At 45.4% G+C, this 12,206-nt stretch overlaps 1 protein-coding gene across 8 annotated transcripts in view; it reads right to left on the bottom strand.

Moving 5' to 3' along the window:
• LOC1276784 (anion exchange protein 2) overlaps window positions 1-10,911 on the bottom strand; it is a 40,135-nt gene extending 29,224 nt beyond the window's left edge. For 2 of the 8 annotated variants that reach the window (XM_061640862.1, XM_061640868.1), the window contains exon 1: window positions 10,874-10,901. The gene's annotated coding sequence lies outside the window, so the exon portion shown is untranslated. Of the gene's footprint in view, window positions 1-10,765 lie in introns of all 8 variants that reach the window. The other 6 variants (XM_061640851.1, XM_061640860.1, XM_061640866.1 and 3 more) reach the window with 6 other exon arrangements.
• Between the last annotated feature and the right edge of the window lie 1,295 nt (window positions 10,912-12,206).

The raw sequence follows: 12,206 nt of genomic DNA, 5'->3' as shown, positions 1-12,206 counted from the left end.
TGCAAGGATATGACTATCAGGCTGCGACATACTGAGTAAGTCCTGAATGCCTATTTAGCAATGGACCAGGTGATCGATATCATGCCATACTTTAAATCTACTGTTTTCTTATTGAATGGGGATAACCCCCCAAACAAGAGTAAATTCCTGGAATGTTTACAATCTTGGGATTCTTTTTCGTTGTGTTGTTTTGAAGCCCACTAGGGTCCATTACGAAATTCCTCTTTGCAAAATGCACTGCTTCGTTAAACAAAAACATCTTTTCCAAATATTTAAACAGCAATCGGCAAACGGGGATAATGAAATTTCGTAATTAAGAAAACATTACCCTCACCCCTCCCCCCCCCCATCCGTTCTATCCAATCTACAAAACAAACACACCGGGTGCACCGGGTTCTCCTCCCTTCAAACAGGCAAACCGCACACCGCACTAATGTGCTCAATGACCCTTAACCGATCGGCGTCGTCACCCAATCTCGCTTATGTCAACAGCAGCGGCGGTAGCAAAAAAGAAAAAAAAGCTCCAACTCAGACATTAATTGAGGCAAATTAATGCATTACGTCATCCATGGGGGGATGGGGGAGGGTGGAAAGGAATTTTGCAGGCGCTAGACGCCAGCGATCGGACCACTTCTTTCGGCGCTGGCGATAGTGATCGCTGCTGCTGCTGCTAATTCCAGGGAGCTCAAACAGGTTGGAGCCAGTTTTGGACGGACTGTGGTGAGGTACTCCTTTGATTGGAAGATCGTTCGCTATTACTATTTGTTCTGGGCGGGCCTTTTAGCCGGGCAGGGAAAATTGCGTCTCACAGCACACTACATCCTTGGGTGGGTTGGCCAGTACCTTGAACTACAAACCGCTCGCTGGTGGTTTGTTTGCTTATTTTTTAAGCCCATCATCAGCACGGTGGCCCCACGATCAAGCAGCATAATAAATTATAAATTGCCACCCTGTTTTTGCGTTTTTTGCTCTACTCGCGTGAACGAGTCACTCGTTTCACTTGATGATCGTGATGATCGTAGTGTTTTATTACTCACTTAAGGAGGGAACCGCAATAAGTCATCGTTTTGTAGTGTAGGGAGGGTGTGTGATCGAGACTGTGTGGGAGAGGACTGTGAAGTAAATTGATTGATAGAACTTTGCGGTTTATCGCGTGTCGCAGTCTGACTAATGACTGAAGATGGCCTTTTCAGAATCGGCACAAACAAACGGATAAGGAGGAAGGTTAGATGGCGTATCTTACCTTCTATGTACCGTGTTTTTGTGAGTGTGTCTTTTTATTTGAGCTGTTCAACATAAAACTATGTCAACACTTTTGCACCCCAATAATGACTTCTATTTAAAGCACATTTACTACGTCTCACAGTTTAAAGTTCATCATAAAACGATTAGCTACCGACTCCCGAAAGCTCCACGCCGTGTCACCGCAAATTACAGGGAGACACTTCCACCGCACACCACCGCAAATGAAGCGTGTAATCAAATTCATGACCCCGCTGGCGTGCGGCCACCGAGACAGTAACGAACGTGCTGACGCACCACGCCACAGCCTCCCGAGCTAAACCACTTTGCGTTCCCCCGCCATGCGAGCCAATGCACACTAAGTGGAAATGTCACATACCGCATAAATTAAGCATCAAAAACAACGGGCGCCATCCCACCGTCCAAGCTGTGAAAGGGTGGAAGGGTGGAAAACGGTACCATTTCCAGCTTTGGCTATTCGGACAGTCCCTTCGGACGGTGCTGTGCCTCGCAGCACTACTTTAGCGAATCGAATACTCGAAACGATACGATACGGTTGTGCAAGTGCAGTTTATCGCTTGCAAGCACATCAATGCCACTGTGCACTGCCATACACAGTGGGCACAGTTGATAAGAGGACGGTTCGAATGTTGATGGGGGGGAAGCAGTCAAAGGGATAGGGTTTAGGGGAGCTGGCGTTGGCTGGAATTTGGCTGACGGGCGGACGGGCACACAACAGTAGTAACGCACGCGTGATAACTCATAATGGGCGACACAGGCATGATTGGTCACAGCGTCGTTGGACGTTGTAGTAATCATCAGAGTGGATGGATTGAAAAGTATGTTGAATGTTTTGATTCGTCCCATGATTCAATAAGCCAGACAAACGATTCAAAACTTATTAGGAAATCTGTCAAAAATGCTCAAGTAACCCTGTAGGGTGACCAGAATTAGGTGATGCTGTCAGACTTCAAACTCTAGCGCCATCTGTGGTGAAATGGAAAAAGCTTTCTGGCATTGTAAGTAGGTAATTGAGTAAACGTTGTAAAGTCTAAAGTCACATTTTTAGTTCAATAATGTAATATCTTCATTTCCGGCTCTGATGACACTGGTTACATGCATTCTGTCACTTATCAATCCTCGCCCACTGCTCGCTTTGCTCATCAACATCACCCGACACAGTTTGAACCGTCATACCCGGTTTAGTGGTTGAATGACAGCGTATTATCGTCCATCGGTCACCAAAACTGTCGTCCATGACCGTCAAATCATTCACGGTACACGGGACGAGGTCTCGGTCGTATCCATCGTCAACCGATTCGATGCGCTCTTACCACGCTTACCGTACTGTAAGCGGGGGGGATGGGGGGGGGGGGGGACGCGTGTTGAGATCGCTGTATGTTTGTGAGATAATGGGCATTTTATCACAATCTTTCTTTTTTTGTAATTTCGATAACACCAGCTCCCCAACAACCAAAAACACACATGGAACTTCTAAAGCTCTGCCGATGACGAAGCCCCACCGGGTGGCCAGGCGGAAGTAAACATTGGGCCGCTCCCTGCTTCAACTTCAATTCGCGGGGGGAAGAGCGGGGAGGAGCGAGGAAGGCTTTGAATGGTTTTTAACGATCGGTGCCTGTGTTTATTTTGCTAGTGAATTTGAACGTGAAATCATCAACATTACAAAGCATGATATAGCGAGAGAGAGAGAGAGAGAGAGAGAGAGAGAGAGAGAGAGAGAGAGAGAGAGAGAGAGAGGGAGAGACGGCACTGTGCGAGGTGGGAGAGAAGATACCGCGCGGTACCAAAAGCAAACACGTGCTCCGATGAGTGAATATTTTAACCCGGTGAGTGATTGCAGATGTCAAAACATTGGCATTGTGTCCACAGGAGGCCCGCATTAAGATTAATTTCAACTGATTTCAGCAGCAGCAACAGCAGCGGGCGTGTGCGAACAATATGGTACAGACAGATTTGAAGCACCCCCTGGCACGTGTGCTGCATTGCGGTTGGACACACAATTGAGAGTTGATTTTGGGCTTGTGACATAAGCGGAGCTTCCGGTGCGTCGTCTCAATGATAGGAGTTAATTAAGGGTTTATTGTTAATTGAAATTGAATTTGAAGCCAATCGAGCGTTGCATTACTGTTTAACATTTGCAAGATCCTTAGGTGTCTGCATGACTGTAACAAGTCATAATGAATGACCAAGGCATACAAAGATGTTGGGCTTCATCAAGAATTAAGTACCAAAGTACTTCATAAGTGCCAAGACACTCAGGACTATTGAAGATTAATTCATTCGAAGACTTCTCAATAATTCTAGCTGTTTAGCGTAGCTCATATGATCCAAACATGAGTACATAGACGATCATAACATTTCTATCAATTTCTATAAGTTCTCGGATGCCCTGAACAATAACTTCATGCGTCATAGACATCCCCATCCAGTGCACTCCAATAGTTCCCCAAGGTTCTCATCATCAGTACCATCATTGTTATTGCCTATTTTATGTTGTTTATCACATAAATCGAACTAAATTTTTTGGTAAGGTCAGTTTTTTATTGACAAAAAACAACAACAAACCTTAAAAACCAACTCCCCCTTACACCATAACCCGTCCCTGGATATCATTATTGCGCAAGGTCGCCAAAGCGTTCCGTTACGCGAAAGATCACACGTTCTTGCTGGACGAAGACGACGACGCCATCGCCATCGGTCATTGGTGTTGTGTTGTGATCGCTTCGCCACGTTTCCAATAACGGAACAAATTGTCTAATCGGCACGTTAGTGGCACGTCTTGAAGCAACGCGTCAACAGCTCCCCCCCCCCCTTTTCCTTCCCTTTTGCGCGGCCAATTGGTCACGCGCGCGAGCGATCGTCGATCAATTGATCTGTTAGTGACGACCAATTGACCGTAGATTCTGCATTTAACACAGCCAGCGAGGGGAAGGGCAAGTCAGTGCGATGTCTAGTCGGGCCGCTTTGCTTCCACGATGCGCCACCAGGCTGCCCCGACGGACAAAACGGAAGAAATGAGTCGCCGCGGCTCTCGCGGCATTGCGCGGCATCGATTAAAATCAATGAAACAGCAATAAAGCTCAATCTACCCCCATCACGTTGCTTGTTGGGCCCGCAGGTAGGGGGGAGGGGGGGGGGGGGAATGTGAAACCATGATGCCCAAAGGGAGGAAACGGATGACAACTTCCAAATAGTACTGTTTGCGCTCTAAATTGTTGCTTGACGCGCTGTCGGGTGCGATCGATACGCCCGGAGGGGACGGCGCACGGTCACGTGAGCGAATTGCGACCAATAACAAATTGACTCATCAATTTGTGCGCATACATCAGTTACTCACACACACACAGAAAGTGGGGATCGATGGCACGATGGCAATTAAGCGCTCAGGCCACGTGGCACACAGAGCAATTGTTCGTACATTTAAAAAAGAAATCAATTCAAAGAAACGTTAAATGGTCGTACTTGATCGTACGTAATTGGCTGTACTGTCATCGCGCCAAAACTGATTCAGCACCGTACGATCAAGAGAGTATCTCACCTTCGATTGGTTCGCTACAGTTAGAACGGACGCCTCCATACGCATGCTGCAGAGCGCAGAGAATAATTCATTTTAAAAATGCCGCAACTTAATGCCGTCGCGCGATTGCGTCAACTTGCGTCAACTTACGCAGCAAGGCTGCTAAAGCAAATCACGTGTTTGGCCAACATTCGGGCGGAGCGCCTTCACACGATTCTTGGTATTGGTTTGTGCACAGCCTACTGCAAAATGAAACCTTTTTTTTGTGTCGGTTGGTTGGTTGGTTTACAGTTCGCCCAAGTTTGGCACATTGTCGTGTAGGCCCGCGCAAACCGATTTTGCTCCAACTTTTCGTCGTGTTGGCATAGAACTGTCTTCAATGTTTAAAAATGCATTTTAAAGAAGCTTACAGAGGTGTTAGATGTATCCCCTGAATTCCTTCTTCTAATCTAGTTCTTGGGAGGGAAATTACACACACAAATCCCTAATGTGCGGGAATCCAAAATACAGCGCTGGCACACACGACAAGGTACCAAACTTGAACCAGTGCCAAACCACAGCCAATGCGCACTGGAAACACATGCTACCATCAATTAAATCAGCTGCCATACGGGGCGTGCGTCATACTCCGGGTGGTTCTCCGGGCGGTTGTGTCAGAGTGTGTCGGTATCTTTGCATTTCCTGGACCAAAAAAACCAACCCACCATGTTGGTGAAATTATTGCAGATATCCGGCTTAATCGCTTTGGACAGCAATTTGTGTGTGTGTTTATTATTATTTTTTTGCTTGCGCACAGCAGATTAGGCATATATTTCACGATCGAATGCAAATTTTGGCTCCGGTTTGCGTTTCTGTGCTCTGTGGGTCGTTTTTTGTTTTGTTTTGTAAAATGGACGCAATAAATTCTACGAATCTCGTCTTGCCGCTATCGTCAATATATTTTAAACAATTCCACTTTAAACACCACACAAACAAGCGGTAAAAGAACACAAACACTGCTATTTTGCATTCCTGTTCGTTTCGCGTTCAAATGTGAGACAAACCTCAACCCCCCAAAAAACCGCAAGATAACCTTGTTACGCAAAACGTGGAAGTTTCATGCTTGATGCGCATCTTTTATTATTATTTTTTGTTGCGCGCGCGTTCCGGTTCACTAAAACACCCCAATAACAAATAATGCTGCCCAGTTCTGATTGTGGATTTGTGGTCGGTGGCCGGATGAGCGGTGCTGAGGCCGGTCAAGTAAGTAACGTGTACCACCCCCTTGCACCGTTCCCCCACCGAGGTGCCGATTTTGGGGTCAGGCGGTGATTTAATTTATGGCCACCACGAAAACCAAACAACCAGACGGCGACAACAGCGACCCGAACGCGAAGTGCTGTGCTTTGCCTCCAGCTTGCACGAGGGTGAATATTAGATTCTGAACCTGAGCCATGTATGTGTGGCTGTGTGGCTGTGTGTGTAGTATCAGGCTGTACGATCGCGCACTGGATCGCGCAAGGTATGGAGAACGCGCCAAATGCAGCCTGCCTTTCCGGCACTGCGCAGCACGTGATCGTGATAAGAGAGTGCGATTGCGAGAGCTTGTGAATGTGGAAGGTATTAAGAACAGAAACAGAGTGCTGTTGGCATTGAACTTGTGCATAGAAAATAAATCGATAAAAAAATGAAATTATACAACATTGCGCAAAGGAGACATCATGGAAGGAGGCGAATAAATGGCGGATGTTTGGGGAGCCATCTAGTTAACATTGGCAAACCAAAAGCCGCAAGCAATGTGAGTTGATGTATCAGGTGGGCTTATCCAGTGCAATTTGACGTCTAAAAACGAAAAGAGGAAGAAACCCTGGTTTGACAGTTAGAGCCATAACAATTTCCAATTTTTTCACTAATTTCTGCAGTTTTTGGGAATAAGTCGTGATAAGATGAACGGAACTTGATAATGTGTAAACTGGAACTCTGATCAGCTATTTGGTTAGAACTCTACATAAGCGTTCTACCGTTTTTTGTTCGATTGGTACACTATTCCTTGCTTCCTGGTGAAAAGCATTCAAAAATTCGAAGTGAGTTTATACATCAGGTGGGCTTATGGTGTTCTTCCACCGACAAACCGACGTGACACTTCGAACAAAATGAGCTTCAAAAGTTGTCTCCTTATTTCAAATGAAAATACGTTAAACACTAGCGCCATCTCTATAACGATTCGCTTACTACACTGACACAGTGAAGAAACTGCTAAATCCTCTTTTTGTTTTTCTTTGCAAATTCCAATGCGTATTGTTTTATATACTTCTCACATCTTTTGCATTGATTTGGAAACTTATTAAATGATTTTCCTGGGTGTTTTGTCCAATAATTCTCACAAAATCTTGCCTCACACTTCCTTCGCAATTTGTATATAGAAAAGTTGTTTACATCGAAGCAGCAGTGAGCAGAGCTTACTTTGACAGAAGTGTTCGCCTCACTGGTAAATGACAGTACTTTCGCGTGGGACAAGGTGTGTTTATTAAGGAGGTGAATTGTTAGCGCGTTTTCCGGGCGCCATCATTGAGTATTGTTATGTCAAATCGCATACAATTTTCTATACCCCCCTCCAGCCCTCCCCGATTTTAATACCGAAGCCCCCAGTATTGTTATGTCAAGTCGTGAAATGTCAATTTGCTCTGAAGCACTTCACCTCCTAATATCCATACACCTTGGCGTGGGACACTTTTGTAACGCCAGTGTCACGTCGGTTTGTCGGTGGTTCTTCCTCACTAATACATCGAAACACGATTTGACAATTCGTTCCATAACAAAATCTAGTATGCCTTGAAGATGATACGGTATCTCACAGAAATGATAGGTGGTGTTACTCTGGAGAAGTTAAAAGAAAGAAGCCAAAAACCAACGTGACGGTCAGTTTTTGGATTGATATCAAGATATGAAGGTATGAAGATCAGGTGAGACCTGATCCTAACAAAACTGTTGCTTCGCAATATGTGTGTCATATATAGGAAGTGATTTTTGAATGCTTTTAACCAGGAATGCTTTTGGGGCTGTCCCGTGGTACAGACGAACGACTCAATAACTTACCTCCAATAACAAGCCAATAACAAGCCTAGAATGGACCGTAGCAAGGATTGACTATCCGACTGCGTGGTAATGAATTAAGTCTCGAAAGCCTGTATAGGCCGGGCATGTTCGCGTAGGACGTTACGCAAAAAAGAAGAAGAAGAACCAGGAAGCAAGGAATAGTGTTCCTCCCTGATATATCAACTTGCTAAGGACTTTGTATGAGTTGCTAAGTAACTTCGGACCAAGGTGTGTTTATTAAGGAGGTGAATTGTTAGCGCGTTTTCCGGGCGCCATCATTGAGTATTGTTATGTCAAGTCGTGAAATGTCAATTTGCTCTGAAGCACTTCACCTCCTAATATCCATACACCTTGACTTCGGACTCCCTAGTTGTCAAATGAAAATTTGTCAAAGTACACTGAACAGACCGACCTATAGTAATTGATGGACCTTGCCGAATATCAAGAAAAATATAACTATAGTGCAATTATCGAGAATAACAGCGCCCAAAATTAGGAGGAAATCTTGTGTCTTGTTACACTAGGTTTTGGGCAGCAAATTCACAATTGGCCTCAAAAAGTGTTTGGTTGTGTGGAATCATTTGCGAACACTTTCTCCTCTAATTGTCAAAAACAAGCTTTGAAAATGGTTGACCAAAAGCGAGCCATTCATCGACCTTTGTATTATGCAGACTTTGGTCGCCACTGCGGCACTGTCAGTCCCAATGCAGACTCTCTTGCTGAGTCTGTAGCAGGCCTTGAAACGTTTTTTCAGACCAACATCGCCCAAACGAGCAGTAATCACGCGATAACTCCACACCAACACAAAACGAAGCAATTCGAAAAACTTCAAACTTGCGGAAACGCATAAAACACAGAATCGTTTTGCATTGGTAACAAAAAACCGAAAAATCAGGGGAGTGTGTATATCCTATGCAAAAACCGCGCGGCTCTATCATCCCTCTCCCGCAGCCCAACACGTGACGATGCAAAACCGGATTAACCGGCGTTGCCATGACACACACACACCTGAAGAAGCTAGCCGCGAAGAAGCAAAAAGGGGTGAAAATGAAACCAGAACACCCAGAACAAGGGTCCAGTCGGTGGAAGGTTTGAGCGGCGGTCGTGTGTGTTCGGCGTTAGCCGGTTTACTCGGCGGTGCCGGTGGCCGAGCAGCCGGCACAAAGAAAACGTGCCCGGGTAGGCGAGGTGTTGGGATGGACTTGCTGCGGCCGTTACTTATCCGTTTGTTTACATCCAAAACTCCCGGCCTGGACCGTACTGTTGTGATCAGCTAGCGTTCGGTTAGCTAATCTTTTTCTTCGATTTGTTTGTTGTTGTTTTTTTCCCATTAGCCAGTCGGAACATGGAACACACACACACACACACAAACAGAGACATTTTGTGAAGTGCAAGTGTGCAACAACGGACAGGTAAAGAAGAAGATATAGGCAAGCTCGAAGCGTTTGAAGATAGTTTGCAGCGCGAAAAAGAGAGAAAGACACAAGCAAAAGGGATGAAACGCGTAGCGAAGCATAAGCAAAGGCAGCACACCTGATGGCGAACGGTCGCTCGAAGAGGTCAATGAAAGGTAGCGTTGTGAAGCACGTGGAGCGAGCAAATCCCTAACAGCAAACAACCCGCTGTACCGAATGTCCGAAAAACGGCTGAAAGTGGGCGAAAGTTTTCACAATGCAATCTCGCTTGCTGGAGAAATGTCTAAAAAGAGAGAGAGAGGGAGTTGGTGGTGGTGGTAAACAAAACACTTCAATTTAAACTTCACCCAGCGGTGGAAGGACGGCCGAGGGGGGGCCAAAATAGAAAACATGTTTATGCGCCCGTTGTTTTCACTTGCCCGAACGGCTTAACACCTCTTACTGTACGCGCGCGCGCTCGCCCGTTTGTATGGGTGTGTTGGCTGTTGCACGCAAAACTCCTCTATCGACCATCGTCTATCAGTGTAAAGTGAGGGTTTTAGTGTGTGTTGCCATTGCCATTTGGGGCTATTTTAACGCCCACCGGATGCTCCCTAAATGGGTGGGGGAATTTGGCGAAAGGGCAACGAAAAGCCCCAGCGCTATCGAACGATAAAATGTCACGAACAAGCGAACTGAAGGAAGCACCTAAAACTACGCGCTCTGGGCACACACTTGGATTTGCCCTTCGATTGCCGTTCAATATCCTCCCGGCCTGCTTCGATTGTCAACGCCCAATCATGTGTTGCCTCTACGCACACGCAACTCACACACGGCGCGTCACGGCGCAGCGGCAATTTTGCTTTGCGTTGTGCGTTTATTTTCGATGCGTTCATCTCGCGGCGTACGCTCACGCGGTGGGTGGTGTGTGCGCACGTGCACCGGATCGGATTTCGGTGTCAAATTGCAATGCACTCGCGCGGCTGTGTAGTACGGAACGGCACACAAAGGTTGACACACACACGCGCGCGGGTTTGGCAGAATCGATCAGGCACCTGCGGCTCGTGATTTTTTTTTTTAATTTCCAATCGCTTGGCATTTTGTCTCTTCCATTCTCCGGAGCGCACATACACACACCTACACGCGCGCGATCGCATTATTGAGCTGCACAGTGCACACCGGAAAAACTAAAACAAAAAAAATCGGCTGTCCAAGAGGGAATCACATTACACAGACACACAAACACGGTGGTGCGATCATGTCGCACCCAGCTGGTGGAACCGCGAAAAACTCGGGGAAACTGATCCGCCACCCTATTGGCGGAGGTTTTGCGCGAACGTTTGCAGAGAGGCCAGAAGTGTGACCAGAAGTGTGGCATTTGACTTCTTTTTTTTGCGCAAACTCGTTCTCAATCACACGCACCGCACGTTTTTTTGTTCTGGATCGTCACACGTTGCGATTTAAATTGCTTCTTTTTATGTTGTTTTTTTGGAACGAACTGGAAAAATGTGCTTACGCGGTGTGTGTGTGTGTGTCTGTGCTACGGCTTGTTACGGCGAATGGGGTAGAACACGAACCAGCGAAACTCGAACCAGCACCGAACCGAGAACCGCAACATACGTACGCGCGCGCGGCCAGCTAGCTTGGTACTTAAGCTCACGCGACTTACACCGCAGGCTCAATGCACTGCCGCAATCATGGCAGCATGGTATGCGGTTGGGTGCAACCGAATGTGTCGGCAGTCTTTGCGTGTGATGAGGGTTTTTTTTTTAATTTTAAATTTTATTTTTTGTTTTTACTTTATTAGTGTGTGATTAGAGGGGAAATTATAATTTACTATATTTAGGCATTTTTTGTATTTAATTTTTATTTTACGGTTTTTTTGTAAGCCAAATGGTTTGATTGATGAGTGATTTTTAATTCAGCTTTTTGTTTATAAATTCTAATTCTAATATTTTTTTTTTCGTTTATAAATTCCAATTACATGTTTTACATTTTCTTTGTCTTTTTATGAAAACCTTTAAATTTTGATTTACTAAATATTCAATCTCAACTCAAACACATAAAGTCTCAAGTATAAAAGTCTTCAAAATCATTTTTTACTGCACAATTATCTCATAAGCGATATATGACTACAATTTGCATAATTCTAGGCGTATAATTGATTAAAAGCTATACTTTTGTAACATAATTTTTCCCTTTCACTGCCGATACTTTTGGGCCAACCCTTGCAGCATCATTTCTTTGAACGCTGTTTGATTTGTATTTACCAACACACTTACACACGTGTACACACACATCCAAACGCCACGGTGCTGCTGCTGCTGCTGATGATGATGATGATGACTCCAGAAGAAGATGTTCTTTGCTTTCTTTTCCATTCTTTTTCTCTCTCCCTTTTTCCACCCCGTTCTATGCCCGCAGTGTTTACATCTCTCTCCCTCTCTTTCTTTAAAACCCTCCTTTTCTTTTTGCTCTTCTTTGTGAAGCTTTTCTTCCGTGCCAGTACTTTTCCTATGCTCTCTCTCTCCACGATGCGTGCACGCGCGGCCCTACTATGCTTGCCATCCATCTTTCGTTATTGCTGTTTTGACTTCTTTTTTTTGCTTTGCAAAGTTGCTTCTTTTTTTTCGCTTTGCCTTTGTCTTGTTTTTTTTTTCTTCTCTGTGTGTTTACCTCTTTTTTGCTAAGCTAGAAAGAGAGCCACCATTTAAGCCGGCCACCGCTTTGCGATGACGATACGATGATTTATGATGTTTTCTCATCTTCATTCAGTGCCTGCTCTCGAGCCTGCTTAGCTGAGGGGCTTTGGTGTGCTGCTAGCATGGACGGGTTTTTTATTTATTGTGTGCCGTCGTTTATGTTTTACGAGCTTTGTCTCCGGTTTTTTTTTAGACCGGTTCCGGCACGGCTCGGATAGCCTTAAAAGCCTGTGTTGTGTGTGGACAATTTAGGAA

The sequence above is a fragment of the Anopheles gambiae genome, chromosome 2, assembly GCF_943734735.2.
Source record: "Anopheles gambiae chromosome 2, idAnoGambNW_F1_1, whole genome shotgun sequence".
Classification (NCBI taxonomy): Eukaryota; Metazoa; Arthropoda; class Insecta; order Diptera; family Culicidae; genus Anopheles; species Anopheles gambiae.
Note: the sequence above shows the minus strand (reverse complement) of the source record. Positions and strands in the feature narration are given on the sequence as shown.